This window comes from Alligator sinensis, unplaced genomic scaffold (assembly GCF_000455745.1).
Source record: "Alligator sinensis unplaced genomic scaffold, ASM45574v1 scaffold1561_1, whole genome shotgun sequence".
NCBI classification, from domain to species: Eukaryota; Metazoa; Chordata; order Crocodylia; family Alligatoridae; genus Alligator; species Alligator sinensis.
In genome coordinates this window covers 108,822-120,120 of record NW_005842954.1, presented here as the reverse complement: position 1 = coordinate 120,120, position 11,299 = coordinate 108,822, and the positions used below count along the sequence as shown (strand labels likewise).

The 11,299-nt window shown below is 42.7% G+C and overlaps 1 protein-coding gene across 7 annotated transcripts in view; it reads left to right on the top strand.

Moving 5' to 3' along the window:
• Positions 1–11,299, top strand: part of LOC106722986 (F-box/LRR-repeat protein 7-like) — a 261,033-nt gene that overhangs the window by 145,805 nt on the left and 103,929 nt on the right. Inside the window, exons 3-4 of one of the 7 annotated variants that reach the window (XR_003091952.1) lie at positions 1,081–1,111; positions 6,200–10,266. The exons of 5 other annotated variants lie outside the window; for them this stretch is intronic. The gene's annotated coding sequence lies outside the window, so the exon portion shown is untranslated. Of the gene's footprint in view, positions 1–1,080; positions 1,112–6,199; positions 10,267–11,299 lie in introns of those variants that run through there. One more of the 7 variants, XR_003091954.1, reaches the window with a different exon arrangement.

The window sequence follows — 11,299 nt, the reverse complement described above, 5'->3', positions numbered from 1 at the left end:
TAGCCGCCACGTGGGAATAATTTAGAAACAGCCAATAATGGGGTACGAATTTACATAGGGGTGGCGGGAACTCCTTTGCACCGGGGTTTTCTCTCTGCAGCTGAGAATTGCACCGTGCAAAGAAAGCTCCATGTGGCGGGAAATAATTCTGCAGTGCCAAAGCGCATACACAATCATTGGGTCATGACACTGCCATATTTCATGTGACCCTGTATGGGTAATCAAGGAATAGCTCCCTACTTAATATAAACAGCGTCTTTTTATTTTAGATACAGTGGAGTCTCATCTTACGCAGGGGTTAGGGTCTGAAGTCAGTGCGTAAGGCGAAAATCGGGTAAGGCAAAAATCGGTGACTACACGTGGGGTAGGGGGGCGGGGCTTCAGTTTGCACGCAGCACCGTGCTTAGAGCTGTGCGGTCAGCGGCAGCGGCGTAGTGCGAGGTGGTGGTGGGGATGGCTGCGTGCTGCCCGGCCATCACCACGTGGCCAGCCACACAGCTCCGGGCACGGCTCCATGGCGACAGCAGGAGGTTTTGGAGGCAGTGGCCGTCACCGCCATAATGGGCCTCCAGGTAAGCGGCAGCACCGCATGTAAATTCAAGTCCCGCCCCCCCCTCCCACCCCACATATAGTTGAATTTACATAAGTTAAATGCGCGTATGATGTGACTGACCTGTAGTTGTTTCTTACAGAGCTGTTACAGGGCCTACTGTTCTCCCCCAGCCTCTCTAACGCTCTTGATTTTTCTATCTCCTCCCCCTCACTTCCTGTTCCTCCTTCGCACTCCTCCTTTTTGCTGCTGCTGGTTTTGCCTCTGAGATCCATACAACGTGCTTGCCTATTTTCTGTTCATTTCTAAATCCCATCTGTGCTCAGCACCTATCTGTACCCATTTAGATCCTTAAAACTCGTATCTTTCATCTGCTCTTGTCCTCGTATTATTTTATGCACATAGAAACTAATTTAATTTCCTGTCTGTGTTTAAATTATCCTTCTTCCATCTTCAGCCTTGCTCTGATTCTCATTCATTGCTAGCCTGTGAGGTATGTGGAAATTTATTTGTTTAATTCCTTTATCTAGACCAAAAATTCTACACCTGCCATTGAAACAGGTGAGTGATCAAACATTCTTTTTGCCCATTAATATTTTTCCTTTTGTTACTTCAGCATTGAGCGTAATATGCATGTCTGGTGGTTGTAACAGAGGGATTTTTTTAAACATCTGGGATCATGAGGGAGTTACATGCACAATTCTGTGTAAAATGAACCATTGCCCCTTTCCAAACTAATAATCTGTCACGTGGAAGATGTCTCCAGTTGATCTATTAATCTCTAATATATTTATGAACTTTGAATCTTTGATTCTGCAAGACTGAGCTGGAAAACAAATGTCTTTTCTAAATAAAATTAGGATATATATATAAATGGCATTTCTGACTTCTTAATTCAGGCACTTCTGGTTCTTAACTGGGCAGAAGGTGGCTGGGGTGGCACAGCCGCTAAGACATAGTTGACAGCCTTGAGAACTCAAGTTTGAGGGCTTAGCAGATGTGCTTACAGCACAGCTGTTTCAGATTCTAACTAATCTGTGAATTCTGCTAAATAACTTGTCACAAGGACATGGGAAGGAAGAACTGGGCAGAAAACAAAAGTTCACTTAAGTTCTGTACTTCAACTGTACTTCTTCAAACATCTGCAAGGCTTGGGGGGGTGAACATGTCTTGTGTTTGCTTAAATGGGTCATTGATTTTATAAAAATTAAAAGTATTCACATGGAAATGGGGAGACTGTAAGATCTTAAATGCAAGTGTTCTGTGACCATTTGTTTGTATGGTACTCGGCTTAAAACGGACTTGGAGGCCCCAGTTAAAGTATAACACACAAGTTTTTTGATGAAGTACTTGAATTTCAACCAAGGAATATAGTTTTTCACAGTGAGAGCCTAAATGTACCATCCAATACTGTGGTGTGATGATGAGTCACTTCTCCAGGGGATAAGCCATCAGAGGGATGGCTTCTCCCCACTAGAAGAAGTGACTCAATTTCAAACAGCCTTGAAACCAGCAGAGCAGACAATGGTGAGCTGCCTAAACAATGAGACTCCAGTTGAGCTTGTAGATTGGCCTGATTCAAGCACTTTGTTTTGACTTCTGCACCCTGTTCCTGTGGTCTAGGTGTCTGTCAGGTTTTGACTCTTGGCTTCCTGTCACTCTCTCGAAGGGGCCCTGATCCCCTGAACTATTCTTGCTTCAGCTCTTGACACTGATTCCTGATGCAGAATATCCTGATTCGTGACATTTGGGGGTTCTGGACTAATAGAAATTCAGTTCAGTTCTCCTTTGAGAAGCAGAAGATGGTTTCCGTGGTCCAATGGAAGAGTCATAGCCCCTTCCAATGGTAGTGCTCTTTAACTCATTATTCTACTTATTTGTTGATTTGGACATCTTCCACTATGTTGTCTTAATATGACAAGGTAGAGGCTCCACCAAATTACTTAGATTTAAACATTTAGGCAGCCCTCCTGCAGCTCTGAGGTGTTGCTGTGCCATCTTCTGTGAAGAATAAGTCCTGAATAGATGCGTGATTTAAATTCAAAGTCCCATGTACTGGTTGACAGAGGCATGGTTCTCTTCTACTGGGCAGATGTCATCTGCATAGGCAAATACCTGGTGTTATCTGTTCAGCTGCAGGTCTTTTCATCCTTCAGTTGTTTTTTATAACCTTTTCAAGCATCTAGCTGAAAAGCCCTGATGACAGCACTCCTCTTTGTTTTGAGCCCTCTATTGATTTTCATTGGGTCTGATAGTATTACCTCAAAGTCAGTTCTCGGATAACTTCTTGATACTTTGGTCTGCATCTTAGTAAGACATACCAGTGTTTGGGGAATTCCAAGCCTCACCATGATTTGTCATAGCAACTCTCTTTTAATACTTTCATAGACTTTGACAAAGTCTATGCAGACTTGATTTACATCTTTTGGAACCTCTCATTTCTTTTCAACCAATAATACAATTGACAATGTCTAATCACAAGTTGCTCTATCTTTCTAGTAATCTCCCAGAATTCCTTGTGCATATGGGAGCAATCAGCTGAACAGCAGTTGACAAAAGCAGTGCACAGTAAGGTGATACCCTGATAGTTATTATACTCTCTTCAATCACCTTTCTTGTAAATTAGTCAAAAGAGTACAGAGATCATAGTCAAATACCAAAGAAGTTGGGCTTGCTGTCAGTGTCATTTACATTCAGAAATAAATCTCAAGATTGCAGGAAAACTAGGATAGGGAATGATAAAGTAGAAAAAATAGAGAAATTCAAATATTTAGGAACAATAATAATTGAGGAAAAGCAAATAACTGAATAAATCACAGGAGCTTACAATGCTAATATATGCCTGTTGAGCCTGGATGGCATCAAAGAAAATTTCAAGAAACCTCAAAATTCAGCTTTTATAGTACTGTTGTTTAACTTGTCCTTCTATATGGATGTGAATCCTGGGTGCTGACAAAGGCAAATGGAAAAAGGCTGCAAGTGTTTGAAAGCAAAGTGCTTAGGAAAATATTTGGTACAGTAGAAGAAAATGAGTGTGGTCGTGAAGACATAATCAAGAGTTTGTGGACCTTTGTAGAACACCTGATGTTCTGGCACAAGATAAGAGAATGAAATGTCAGGGCATATTGTGAGAACTGATGAGAGAAGGCATGTGAGGCAGATTTTAGAAGCTGAGGTGGAGGGTATCAGACTAGATGGGATGGGTGAAGATATGACCATATCGAAGGAGTTTGGGCCAGATAGGAGGAGATGGAAGGTTCTAGTTAGGGCAGTTATAGGCCCCTCAAGACCTGTGAGACCAGAGAGAAAGAAACGTATACAATCCTGAAGCAGTGCTACTTAAGTTTTGTATCCTGGAGAGCTACAAGATTAGGGAATGTTTGACTTTATCTTCAGGTCCAGTTCTTCATTTGTCTGTTGTTTAAGACAGTAGAAATTGCTTTAAGAAAAAAACCTCTGAGACATTGGGTTTCTTTTGAAAAAAAAAAATAGACCAAGCCCAAGAGCTTGCCTGGATTTTTATACAGGAGTTCCAAGCTCCTCACACTCTTAAACATATCACAAAACAAGAAGGTACAGGAAGAGTTGTTCTTGTATTGGTATAGCCTGGTGTTTCAAGTTGGTTCTCTGAAAGGGTCAGTGGTAAACCTGTCCCAGTTTGCATCTGTACCTGATAGATTTTCTGTTGGGAAAGGAGATCCCATTCCTTAAAGATGATGAAGAAATGGATTTTGCTTTATGGTACTCTGAAGCTCAAGAGTTGTGAGTTTCTTCAACGGCTGAATCCAGAATATTGTCCAATAGTGTTACTTTCACAGAAAGGTTCAGAAGTCTTAGTTTTACAAATAGTTTTCTCTCCAGAGTTGAAGCTATAGACCCCAGATATACTGGAGGCACCCAAAGAACTAGCTCCTAGGCAAATGTAGTCTCCAGCAGCAAGGTCTGTAGCAGGGGTGGGCAATTATTTTGGGTGGAGGGCCGCTTACCAAGTTTTGGCAAGCTGTCAAGGGCTACATGGGTAGCTCCATCCCTTGACAGGTGACCTGCCCCCTGATTGCCATCTTGGGACTGGTGGTCTCACCCCCTAACCCCTGATTTTTGCCACTAGAAGTTCTTCCCCTTGCCCCCAGAAGTACTCCTTTCAGCAAGGGGTTTTATCATCCGGGAACCAGAAAAATACCAAATTATATTCTAAAAAGTGAACATCTAAAACATTCATTAATTTGATTTCAAAAAATATTTTTTCTCTGAGTTGCATGTATTTGTGTAGTGTACGTAGAGGTTATTGCATAATAGCTTAAAATGAAGTTTTACACTTGTATATTTAGGGGGTGGGTATAGGTTTGTGGGGGCTGTGGGTATGTGGGGTGAGGGAGCATGTGGGTGTCTGTGTGGATATGTGGGGAATGGGGTTTGTGGGGGACTGTGTGGGGTGAGGGTGTCTGGGATGTGTGAGGGGGTGTGGGTTTGGGGGTCTGCATGTATGGCATTGTGAGGTGGGGTGTTGGGTGCGTGTGTATGGTGGGATGTGCATGTGGGACTTGCCCTATGAACGCATTCACACGCACGTGTTGCCCCTGCCTGTGCGCGCGCATACGCTGCCCCTGCCTATGTGCACACATGCATATACATACACACTCTCTGCCCCTGCCTGGGTGTGCACATACACCCCCATACCAGTGGGGCCCTGTGCTGCCCAGTACGGCAATGCAGCTGGGAGCCCCATGATGCTGGAGCAGGCTGGGAATGGGTGGGGATTGGCTTCTGTTTCCTGCTGCTGGTTCCCCCTGGGTCCTACTGCCCCTGGCTCCTGTCATCTTTGACAGGCAGCCAGGAGCAGACTTTTTATTTTGCCTGCTCCTGGCCTATAGTATTGTTTTCTGTTATTTATGGTTATAGTATAGAGGATAGGCCTTTGCAGTCTCTCTTTGGAAGGATTGTGCTCACCTATCTGTTGGCCTGAATTTTGGAGAGCTGCTTGATGGCTGCCCAGAATTAAAAGGGCCTAGATTATTGTAGTGGTCTGGGCTCTCCAGTTTTCAGATGTGTTTTAGTGCCTCTCTGCCTTTCAACCAGAAGTTTCTACGGGGAAATAAACATTTACTTTCCTCAGCACTGCACATTGAAGGAATAGGGAGCAAACCTAAATATTCATGTGATAAAATTCTTGGTACGTGAGATCCATAGCCAGAGTACAAAGCAAGCCATTGTACACTTATCAGCTGAACATATGAGAGAGCCTGGGAATCGGGAGCTTATCCCAAAGGAGTGGGAGCTGAATTGGAAAGGATAAACCTCAGTCAGAAGCTATACTGACATAAAACCATTTTGTACGTGCTAAGGATTAAAGCAGCATAACTAATGGTTTTGTTATACATCTGGTGGTAATGCAATAATTCTATGTAGAGAAATCCTTCCTCTCTGTCCATCCTGAGGCAGTCTTTTCTTAACTGATTAGGTAAAGGAAGAGGAATGTGTTTATCTAGTAAAGAGGTCTGGTTTAAAAAAAAAAAAAAAAGGCAGTGGTATCAACAAGGTAAATAAAATGAGTATCTGCCCCTAAAAGTTCAGAGAGGCAAGCACAGTGTTCTGGCCATGGAGTTATTTCAGTAAGCCATCTGTAACTTATTTCCTTGTATTCATTTACAGAATGTAGTGTCGGGCCTGCTTTGGAGGACTTCTTTTGTGTTCTTGCAAAAGCTGTTTCCTTTGTGCAGAGCAAGCAACATTAAATCACATTGGCCTGATGTGCCTGAGCGAGAAGATCATATTTTCATCTGGTCTACCGAAGCGGCCTGCCTCAAAAGCACTTTGGGGTGTGTGCTCTGCTTACAAGAGTGTATATCATTGCAGCATCAGGGGGAATGGAATATCATCATTTACAGTAATACAAATCTATATTATGTAAAATGGCATGCAAAGAAAATGAAGTACCATGAACACAGTGCTGTGGCATAACTCTGAAATCCTTTGTCAGAGCACACAGCACAGCAGTTTGCGGTGCCATTCCTATTTCACACTGCTCCCTGCCACACATCCCTAGAGATTTTTGTTTCATTATTTAGGCCCCCTCTACATTTTACAGGTATTGCACAATCAATAAGTTAATTGTGCAATTAACTTAAGATCAGTTACACATACAAAGTACTTATCATGATAAAAAGATCCAACCAGCTGTAAAGTTAGACCTTTAAAATGTGTAGTAACTTGATATCAGCTTGGATTGAGCTTTAATTTGCATGTGTAGCAGGGTCTTCCCTGCAGCTGGGAGTCTTGTCAGCTGACAGGGCTCCCAGCTGCAGAGAGATACCATGCCCAGCATGAAACCCCTAGGCTCTGGGGATTGAGGCATGATTGTGTGGATTGCACCTTAGATTTCATAGTGCCTTTATCTGCACATGTAGAGGGGGCCTAGAAGTAACAGAGCCCAATTATTAGTGGGGTTGAGGTCTCCCTTAAGATTAAATGCATACAATTACTTGATTAGCTAGTTATGTTCAGCATGAAACTATACATTTTAATATACACTGTTCATTAAAGGCCTCACTCCAACATATACTTATGTTGAGCAGCAGTTACAAGTATCATCCATTTACCTCTGTAGGATGATATCAGAGTGAGGAATATGATCAAGTGTTGCACCATCAAATGATAAATGGTATGTGCTCCCTGACTATCTTTCTTTAACTGCCAGGTGAGGCCAACCTTAACATTAAACTCAGTTGGAAAAATCCTGTTACTGGTTTTTTTTCAAGGGAAATACAGGTTCTGCGAAATGGAAATTTCCATTAGAAAATTTCTGGTTTGCTGAGTGTTATTTGGGGGAAAGAAATCCCCAAAATATTTTATATTTTAATTCCAGGTCAAGTTTATCCAGTTCAAAATATTTCCGTTTCTTGGAATGACTCTAGATATCTAACCTGGAATCCTTTCAATATGAACTCTTGTAGTGCCTCAGGATATCTGGTTTGAATGCCTCATGCTCTCATTCTCTGCTGTATTCCGAGTTTCCAAATTTGCATCGTTAGGGATATAGCCAAAATTCTTCTTGGAGAGGTACATTATGGGAGTTACCTACCTCTAGATGTATCATGAGTGACACTCCTGTTAGTTGTAGAAAAGCATCATTGAGAGAGACAGCTCAACAGAATCTATTTTTTTTTTCAAGTTTTAGCTTCTGTGAAATCTCAATATCATAACAGGGTTTTTTCTCATCCTAATTTGGGATGAAACAAACATTGAGCTGCTGGAATTTCCCATTGGATGCATATTCTGATTTTCCACAGTTCTAGCTAATGTACCTGATGCCCTTTTGAGAGTCTTTTCTGTGAAACCTTGTATTAAATTATCACACAAGCTTTAAATCAAGCAAGAGGGGAGTGTTGACTAAGTTGTTTGTTACATAATTTTGGTAGACAGCAATTGCATTCCTGTTGCTACTTAAAATTATATCATGCTCTGGATGGACTCTCTGACAGCTCTTTGGAAAAGGAAAAATTCCATGGATTGTACCCAGGCACATCTCAAACGGGTGTCAGTGAAAGTGTTGCCTGTGGAATGTATACTGAATTAATCTCCAAGCATGGAAAAATGAAGTCAGTGGTATTTTCAGTCACTACAAAAATATCTCTCTTAATCATTGGAAGATGAAAGATAGTACCACTCTTAGGAGGTGTTAGTGTAGGATTTGTAAGGATAGAGTTAAATGCCCTGATCTGCCATAGGCTTTACTGTTGTTGAGTGTATTGCTTTATTAATGCTTCAGTTCCTTAGATGCATAAAAGGGTGATAACAGTGTCTTACATCTGGCCTTTTAGGCAGTGATCCATCTAGTGTGCAACTATAGTATTTACAAGACAGTCTCCCTGCCCCCCTCCTCCCCCAGTTGATAAGGGGGCAGGGGGGGAAAGCCCCTTTGTCCTGTAATCATATACAAGGAAATCTCACTAAATACACGATCTTTCATTAGGGACATACTTAATTGTGAAGGGGAACAACCAAGATGGCCACCCCCTCCTCCGCCCTTTGCTGCTCATTGGCTCAGAGGGCTTCCCATCACATGGCAACACCCCTCTGCACTAATCAGCAGTGAGGGGTTGGGCCAGAGAACAGGCAACCCTCAGCCAATCAGCCGTGAGGGGCAGAACCTCTGCTGCCTCTCAGCTAATCAGTTGTCTTCTATCTGAGTAAATACAGTATATGCATGTACGTATAGTATAATCATATAATATAATATAGCATAACATAAGCAATATACATGCATATATGTGTGTGACTTTATTTAATGATTAACATCTATATCTATATAATATCTAAAAACCTCGTAGGGAAAATGGGCATTTATACACATGCTCGGGGGGGCATGATTTTTAATTATTGCAGCTCTGAGAGCCACGCTAATTAAAGCTCCCAAAGTGTCACATGTATCAGCATCCCTGTGCTGAAATATGATGGATGGGGTACTTTTACTAAAATGTGCTCAATGAACTTTAAGAAAAGTGCCCCTGCTGCTATTTTTTCAGCATGGGGACACTGATGCGTGGTAATTACCACGCTCCAGCAGACCTGATTTATTGAATCTGCTCCGATGCACTGTAATTACAGTGCATCAGAGCACCATCACTGCATGTGTATAGGTGCCCAATGAGGCTATTTTCCTCGCAGTTTAATTGAAAGAGAACATCCTCCAGTTTTTCCCAACTCATTTTGAATTATGCTGAATTTAAGGAATTCGTAATTCACTTTGTTTTTAAGAATAAAGTAGGATTATGAAAACTCAACTGAGGAAATCTTTGCTAGTAATTTTAAGAGAGAAGTTTTAAACTAGTCCTTGGTGTTGGGAGAGGGAGAAGCTTATAAATTTATCTGAAACAGTTATGTTTTGAGAGAGCTGCACATATTTTCCTATTTGTGCATAGTTCCAATTGAACTTTACTGAGATCTTTGTAATCTTTTCCCAGATACTTTTACAGGATAGTTAATGTCTTTTCGTACCCTGGTCATCTTTCCTTTCTATTTTTCAAGCTGCTTGGGCTTTCGGTACATCTAATACAGAATTCTCATACTAAAATTTCTCACAGCTCATGTAGTTCTTACCTGAATGGAGTTCAGAATATTTGCATCTTTGGAGTCATAGGATTTCTGAAAAATAAATTGATAGCTTTATTCTGTACGAGTCTTCCCAGGAGTGTCTACATTTCAGTGGTGATATAGCTTGTGAAGTGTCTTGGGATCTTCAGAATGGAAGCCTCTAGATGTATAAAATAGAAGCATGTAAAGTTAACCCTTTCAAGTACTTTTGAGAGAGAATATTTTTTACAGAAGATAGCAATAAATGTGTAAGACTTGCCAGAGTTAGTGTAATGAAAGTTTCATAGTTTTTGCTGTAATGCACATATGTAAAAAATATCTATGCACTCACCCTAAGTATAGCGTGTACCTATAGTACTGGTCATATGTGGTGTCTCCCTGTATTAGGAACAGGAGAACACAAAACTATCATCATTTCAGTTGCAGATGTGAGGGGTTTTTTTGTTGTGTTTTTTTTAATGGCCCTGTAAACGTTCAGATACTTGGTACATAAAGGTGTCCATTCACAGATATCATGAGCACGTCCACACATGCAAGCACGTGCGCTTGCAGCAGCTCAAATAGAAGTGGTGCAAATTTGAGCCGGGACTTTTGGTCTCAGCGCACGTGCTTGGACATGTACTTTGTTGTGGAGCAAATTGTGCCACTTGGGGCAAAATAACCCTGCCTGGCTCCTCCTGGATCTGCAGCCAGGGGGAGCTAGAGCCCGGGGCCAGCACCTGTGCTGTCCCCAGCAAGTATAAAAAGCTGCCATGTCCTGGCCCCAGCAGTATAAAAAGCCACCCTGGCAAGTAGCTCAGGGCTACCAGCTCTCAGGAGCTTCTGGATCCTGACTAATTGGTACCTGGGGATACTACCCTTGTGCCAGCTGGACTGCTGAAGCATCCCTGAGAGTTCCCTGCACCCTTTACCCACTGCAGTCTGGCAGTGGGGGCTGCTGCCTGACTGTGACCTGCTGTGCACCTGCCAGACCCGGATGGGGACTGCACAGCCAGTAGAGGCATCTGCCCCTCTGGGCCAGCTGCCAGTGGGCTGTGGCTGCAGGGGTGGCCTCTGTGCAGCACTCCTGCCACATGTGCCCCCTGCCTGGCCATCTGGGCAGCTATTGCCCAGAAGATGTTCACAGTGTGGTGGCCTGCTTTGAAATGTCAAAGCATGTCCTCCTGGTCCCTTTTGGCCAGGAGGTCATCCACAGGAGGTCAGCCACAGCCATATGGGTCCAAGGTGACAGCTCTGATCAGGCAGGGTCCTGCCACTGGCCTCCCTAGCAGGAATTCTGGTGTTCCCTATTGGAAAACTGAAAAATCCCTGATTTTAAAAAAAAAAATCCCAAAGTCACTCTGTAAAATACCCCAAAATCCAGGTTCCTCCACAAGTAAAACAAAAGACCACTATAAAGAGAGAGAGAGTGTGAGACACACAGTGATCAGTTAGACAATGTTTTATTGATATATCTACAGTGTTAAAGCAAGTCTCTCTTATATTAATAAAGTGAACTCTAAGTACGTGTCTCATGAATTCATGAATGTATATTTTGCTGCCCTCCCACAGGGGTGATGGCCCCCACACAAGGGGTATGGACCCCCTTTCACTACCCTGAAAGGCCCGCATGCCCCACCCTAGCTCCCCGTTTGCTGCCCCACCTGGCCCCATCCCCCA